Source organism: Stomoxys calcitrans, chromosome 1, assembly GCF_963082655.1.
Source record: "Stomoxys calcitrans chromosome 1, idStoCalc2.1, whole genome shotgun sequence".
Taxonomy (NCBI): Eukaryota; Metazoa; Arthropoda; class Insecta; order Diptera; family Muscidae; genus Stomoxys; species Stomoxys calcitrans.
This window is the reverse complement of record NC_081552.1, coordinates 15,547,090-15,555,061: the sequence shown is the minus strand read 5'-3', so window position 1 is coordinate 15,555,061 and position 7,972 is coordinate 15,547,090.

Below are 7,972 nucleotides of genomic sequence, written 5' to 3'. Positions count from 1 at the left end.
AGGATGTCGAAGGGCCTAACACAACTCCCTATCCCAAATTTCAGCAAAATCGGATAATAAATGTGGCTTTTATGGGCCTAAGACCCTAAATTGGCATATCGGTCTATATGGCAGCTATATCCAAATCTGAACCGATCTGAGCCAAATTCACGGAGGATGTCGAAGGGCCTAACGCAACTCACTGTCCCAAATTTCAGCGAAATCGGATAATAAATGTGGCTTTTATGGGACTTAGACCCTAAATCGGATGATCGGTCTATATGGCAGCTATATCCAAATCTGAACCGATCTGAGCCAAATTCACGGAGGATGTCGAAGGGTCTAACACAACTCACTGTCCCAAATTTCAGCAAAATCGGATAATAAATGTGGCTTTTATGGGCCTAAGACCCTAAATCGGCCGATCGGTCTATATGGGGGCTATATCAAGATATAGTCCGATATAGCCCATCTTCGAACTTAACCTGCTTATGGACAAAAAAAGAATCTGTGCAAAGTTTCAGCTCAATATCTCTATTTTTAAAGGCTGTAGCGTGATTTCAACAGACAGACGGACAGACGGACAGACGGACGGACATGTCTAGATCGTCTTAGATTTTTACGCTGATCAAGAATATATATACTTTATAGGGTCGGAAATGGGCATTTCGATGTGTTGCAAACGGAATGACAAAATGAATATACCCCCATCCTTCGGTGGTGGGTATAATAATAATAACAAACAAACAAACTACACAACTTTGTAATAGAACAATGAACTTAACAAATTTAGAAATCAGATAACTAAAAATCTTAAAAATTATATTTTTTAACAATCACCTCTATAGACAAAACGACATTAATAAAAAAAAAACTATTTCAGAAAAATGTTATTAAACTGGTTTTAGGTTTAATGAAGTATACATAAAAGAATATAATTCTGACTTAAACAAAACTCTTCACTATTTTAAAAGTGGGTTATAAAATAACAACAAAAAGTTTAAAAATCAAAACATTAAAACAAAAAAACATATAATGAATATAAATAAACTATTAACTCAAAATTTAAAGCATCAAATTGGACCACAAAGCCATTAGAGGTATGATAACTGTAACATACAGCCAGTACACGCCAGAAACTCGATTGAGATTCTAAATATTGGTAAAGACCTCTTCTACATGCATTGTATAAAAAAGGATTGTTATGTAGTTTTTGTGATATCGTTTTATAGGTTTGGAAACACAAAAAAAAATCCCATTTTCCACTTCAAGGGGATTTTTGAAATTTTTGGGAATTAAACTTTTAAAATTTTTTTAACAATTTTTTTTTTTTTTTGATATCGTTTTATAGGTTTGGGAATACTAAAAAAACATATTTTCCCTATTGAGGGGATGTTTGATATTTTTTACAACTTTTTATCCCCTTTTTTTGTGATATCCTTATTAGTTTTGAAAACCATTAACAAAAAAATCTATAGCACCAGACAATAACTTTTGAAATTATAAGGAATTCGACAGTTTTTAACAGGATTTTCTTGTGACATTTCATTATTTTAGAAGGGGGTTATAAAACAACACAAAAATTTTAAAAATCAACTTTTGAAAACACAGAAACAATTACATTTTTCCCTTTGAGGGGATTTTCGAGGTTCGGGAATTGCGAATTCGACTTTTACAATATTAAAACATTTGTTTTTTGTGATATTGTTTTATATCTTTGGAAATACAACAAAATCAAATTCCCTTAAGGGATTTTGAAAATTTTTGCAATTTTTAGAAATTCGACTTTAACAATATTTAAACAGCCGTTTCCTGTAATATTTGACTATCTTAAAAGGGGGTTATATAAATAAACACTGTTCCAAATTTCAGCAAAATCGGATAGTAAATGTGGCTTTTATTGGCCTAAGACCCAAAATCGTCGGATCGGTCTATATGGGGGCTATATCAAGATATAGTCCGATATAGCCCATCTTTGAACTTAACCTTCTAATGGACAAAAAAAGAATCAGTGCAAATTTTCAGCTCAATATCCCTATTTTTAAAGACTGTAGCGTGATTTCGTCTTAGATTTTTACGCTGGTCAAGAATAGATATACTTTACAGGGTCGATTATGGATATTTCTATGTGTTGCAAACGGCAATGCAATACAATTGTCATTTGTTAACCGATTTCCTTGAAATTTGGTAAGAACGATTTTCGCTTGACTCTCGACATTGGTGAATTTCATAGAATTCGATTCTGATTTAGATATAGCTGCCATATAAGTATATCTCTTGATTTTCCTACATAGAGCCCTTCAAGCGTATTTATTGATCAATCTTCCCCTAACCTTGCCCAATGCTTTCCTCATCAACTACCACAATATCTGAGAAGTGTGTTCGAAATCGGTTCAGATTTTCATATAGCTCCCACATATATGGGGTAATTTGCAATAATGTTGTCATTTGTCAGCCGTATTTATTACAGTTTGAACATATTTACTTTAAATTTGATACGAGTTGTTTAATAACCCATCTGAAAACATCAGAACAGAATTGGATATAGCTCCCACATTGTACTTATTGGGTAGGTGTAGGGTATTATACAGCCGGCACCGCCCGACTTTTGCCCTTCCTTACTGGTTTTTTTTTTCGGATATAGTTATTAGTTTGGAAAAATCGCACTCTTTTAAACTTATTTTCCAATTGAGGCGCTTTTTGCAAATATTTTGAGAATTTTCAGTTATTATTCAACACATTTCTGCCATAGCATAATAGGTATGTACTGATTTCTTTCTCAGAGTCCTTTAGTGACCTTTAGGATCCACAAACATACAACACACTTACTGTAAAACTCCCTTAACATTGACAAAAAAAAAGGTGTTTTAAAAACGACGTTTTTTTCAAACTATTTGTTGGATTTCTGTGTTTGGAACCACTATGTTGACTTGATTTAAAAAAAAAAAAGTTTGATCTAAAATCTAGACAATTCGAAAAAGCAAATACCAAGCTTTCAGCAAATAGTGGGTGTAAAATTAAAACAGTTTTAAAATTGATAGAAACTATAAACAAATAAATATTAAATTAACAAAAGAAATTATAAAAAAATAATAAAAATTAATTAAATATAAAGCCCCTATTCCAAACAAAATGCAAAGTTTTATTTTTTTTAAATTTTGTGTTTTGAAATACTTTTTCAAACGAAAAATAACACTCCACTGAGGCAAGTAACAACCAAATGACATTTTAAGGGAAAATTATTTTAAAAATATCGAAATACTACGATTTATATAAACAAAATTTACAACTACATACTGCAAACAAATAAACTAAAATGCTACAACAACAAACAAACTCTAAATGTTTCCTATTTAACAAACAAAAAATATTTTTTATAATAATTTAAAGAAAAACGAACAAAATTTTTTTTAGAAAAACAAAAAATAAAAAGTTTTCAAAAAAAGAAATCAAAATCTATTCTTATAAAATTATAAATGTATAATATAAAAACATATACAGTACCACCAAAAATAAAAAACGAATTATCAATAAAAAAAAATCTGAGAGTATACATTACATAAGAGTAACAACTGGACTAATTTTCCGAAAAAAATAAAGTTTCAAATTATATAGCATTTTTTTGATAAAAAAAACTTTAGAACTTTACATGATTATACTTTAAATATTAAAATAACATATAACATAACATATTATGACTACTACTATTATTATAAAACTTAAAAACAGCAAGGTAAAAATTGAGTCTAACTTTCAAATAAGTTCTGAAGAGACAAAAAAAAAACGAACCAAACATTCAAAAAGGAGTCGTATATGTCTTCTTTATTTTATAACCTTTTTTATTATATTATTGAATAATATAATAACATTTTCTTATTACAAGCTATGACTATAACTACAAAAAATGTATATATACGCAAGAAAAAACATATAACTATAATTTATATTTATGCTATATATATATATTATTATATATGTATGTATATTTGTGTATAAATGTGTAATAAAAAATTCCCTATAAAAATGTAATAAACCGAAAAAAAACAAAACCAAACAAATGCTTTTATTTCAAGGAGGTTAGACAAATAAACTAAATCAACCTTTTACTTCTACAGAAAAATAATTAAAATAGTTTTTTATAGATAACTAGGTGAACCGTGCTGTATATGGAACAAAATTGGTCTTCGAATATTAAAATCTAAAATTTAAAAACTTGGTTTTAAAATGTCCTTGTTTGATACCCATATGATATTCATTGGTCTGGGAGGTGGCTTGGAGGGTTTTTATACCCTTCACCATAGGATGGAGTTAAACTAATTTCGTCCGTTTGTTACACCTCGAAATATTCGTCTAAGAACCCATAAAGTATATACGAGGGTTTCCTTTTATATTTTTCTGGATTAGAGAACACAAAAACCAATATTAATAATCGAAAATAGCTTTATTGTATTTCAAAACATTCGCCATTAAGATCTGTACACCTTTGCATGCGTTTGAACCAATTGTCGAAACACTTTTGCCACTCTGATAAAGGTCTCAAAACATGCATTCTGAACACATTAACCGCTTATTCAGGCCCTCTCTCATTTGCATAACCACCACCATAGGATGGGAATATACTAACCTAGTCATTCCGTTTGTAACACCTCGAAATAATGATCTGCGACCCCCTAAAGTATACATATTCTGGATCGTCTCGACATTCTGATTCGATCCAGCCATGTCTATCCGGCCGTCCGCTGGGAGCTTGAAATTTTTAACAGGTACTTAATATCGATATAGGTCGGTGAGGATTGCAAATGGGCCATATCGGTTCAGAATTATATATAGCTCCCATAAAAACAGATCTCCCGCTTTGATTTCTTCATGCCCTGGAAACCGCAATTTTTGTCCGTTTTGGCTGAAATTTTGCACATAGTCTCACGTTATGACATACAATAACTGTGGTAATTACGGTCCAAATCGGTCAAGAACCTGATATAGCTCCCATATAAACCGATCTCTCGATTTGATTTCTTGAACCCCGGGAAGCATCAATTTTCATCCGATTTGGCAGAATTTTTCCATGTAGTGTTCTGTTGTGACTTCCAACAACTGTTCCAAGTACGGTTCACATCTGTATATAACCTGATATAGCTCCCATGGCTGAAATTTTGCATGCGATGTTCTATGAAGACTTCCAACAACTGTTCTAAGTACAGTCCAAAAAACCGGTCTCTCGATTATCCTTGTTCGGTTACTAGAAGCTTTAATTTTAGCTGGTTTGACAGATGTTTGGTATGTAGAAAATATTATGTCCTTCAACTAAATTTATCTTCTTACATATATATAGAAATAAATTTGTGTTTGTTTGTTTCTTATATATAGAAGGAAGGGCCTAACACGTCTCACTGTACCAAATTTCAGCAAAATCGGATAATAGATGTGGCTTTTATGAGCCTAAGACCCTAAATCGGTGGATCGGTCTATATGGGGGCTATATGAAGATATAGTCCGATACAACCCATCTTCGAGCTTAACATGCCTAGGGACAAAGAAAGAATCTGTGTAAAGTTTCAGCTCAATATTTCTATTTTTAAAGACTGTAACGTGATTTCAACATAACAGACGGACGGACATGGCTAGATCGTCTTAGATTATTCTAAATGGATATTTCGATGTATTGCAAACGGAATCACAAAATTAATTAATTAACAAATCAATTGTAGCACGCAGAAGGTGGGCATATGTCTTCTTTCAATTCAACAGTATCTGAAGATGCAATATTGAATTCGCATTGAAGCTAATTAGGAAGGATGCAGCCGTTTCAACTTTAAGAAGTATTAGCTTCAAACTTAGCATATCTGAAGCTTTTTATAAAGAGTTATTTAAACCGATAGTTTGGCCAGAAGATGTGAAAGTATGTCCGTTTTTTCGAAGGACAAAGCAATCAACGAACAAACTTGAAGGTTTTGCTCAGTAATATAATAAAATGCTACTTTCAAAATATGTCAGGGTTGAGAACGAAAAGTATGGATATATATTTGTACGTACAAGCCAGCGTAATTATGATGTAATAGTGTTTGTTGGAACTTGGTTGAATGATGACTTCTATAATCAGGAGTTTTTTGATAGCCAATTGTTTCAAGTTTTTCGAACTGATAGAGATGCTGTTATCACAAATTGCTCTAGAGGTGGAGGAGTACTTGTTGCTGTACGTCATTAACTACCTGCTATAAAAATTGATTTGCCAAATGCTAATGTGATTTCAGTGTAATCAGTTATGTATTAGTATAACTGGCCAATCAAGTCCTATTATGCAAGTGTCTTACATTCCTCCAGGAAGCTTGTATGACATATATGATAACCACATTCAAAATGTTACACAAATTGTTGATAAATTTTGTCAAAGTGAAGTGGCTATTTTGGAGATTTTAATTTGGTTTAAAGTTCCAGATTCTGAAACATTACACGCAACTAATGGTAATTCTGAAATTGAAATAAATCTTGTTGATAGTTTCTTAAGTATTAACTTATGTCAGATTTAATGAATATGATAATTCATTAAATCGAATGTTAAACATAATTTTGATAAGAGAGAATCTAAAGTTTGCTATTGAAATATGTACAAAGCCTTTCTGGAATGCAGATATGCATCATGTAGACTTCCTTCCAAAAATTGATTCTTCTAATTGCAAATACTTTAAACCTGAAAATTGTAATTTTTAAATTTTTCAATTGCAAATCATAATTGACTCAATCAATTTTATGGCAACTCGGTCAAGAATTGCTTTTCCACTGTGTTTATAAATGTAAATCTTCCCTCGGCATCTCCTTTTCTTCTACCATTGAGTACTATTTCACCATAATCATTTAGAAATTCTAAAAACTTTCTTCCTTTTACATTATCTATTTGATCATGCAATTGACTAAGTTTAAGATCCGATCGAAAGTAAGCCTAGTAAATTTCTCCAATTTCTTGTTGAATGTTTCCGATTCTTACATTCATATCACCAATTAGCACATTTTAAGGCTCCGAATTTTCGATTAAAAATGATTTTATAGTTTCAAACTCCTCATCCCAGTTTACACCTTTTAAATATAAGGGAATTATATTAAATTTGGTATCATTAGTAAGGAATCGAATTATATCAACACCTGTTACACTTTCAAAGTTATGTTTTATTTCAGCATCATCTAGGTCTTTTCTCAAACCATATATACATCCACCACTAGGCCTACCACGAGCATTTATAAGTCGAGCTAGTTTCCAATACAGTTTGAAATTGGGGAAATATTTCTTCCATTTATCAAAATGTATATACCCTTCACCATAGGATGGGGGGTATACTACAATATTTTCGTCATTCCGTTTGTAACACCTCGATATACGCGTTTCAGACCCCGTGCGTCTGTCTGTCGAAAGCACGCTAACTTTCGAAGGAGTAAAGTTAGATGCTTAAAGTTTCGCACAAATACTTCTTATTAGTGCAGGTCGGTTGGGATTGTAAATGGGCCAGATTGGTCTTTGTTTTGATATAGCTGCCATATAAACCGATCTTGGTTTTTAAATTCTTCAGCCTCTAGAGGGCGCAATTTCCGTCCGATTTGATTTGACTAAGTATGGTTCAAATCGGTTCATAACCTGATATAGCTGCCATACAAACCGATCATGGGTCTTGACTTCTTTTAGAGGAAGCAATTCTTTTCAGATTTGGCAGAAACTTTGCAGAACGACTTCTCCCATGACCTTCAACATGCGTGTCCAATATGGTCTGAATCGATCTATGGCTTGGAACAGCTCCCATATAAACCGATCTCCCGATTTTGCTTCTTGAGCCTCTACAAATCGCAATTCTTATCTGAATGGACTAAAATATTACACAATGACTTGCACAATGTCCATCATTCAATTCATTTATGGTCCGAATGAGACTATAACTTTTTATACCATAACAGTTTTTATTCATTATTCTTTTTTTGCCTAAAAAGAGATACCGCGCAAAGAAATCGA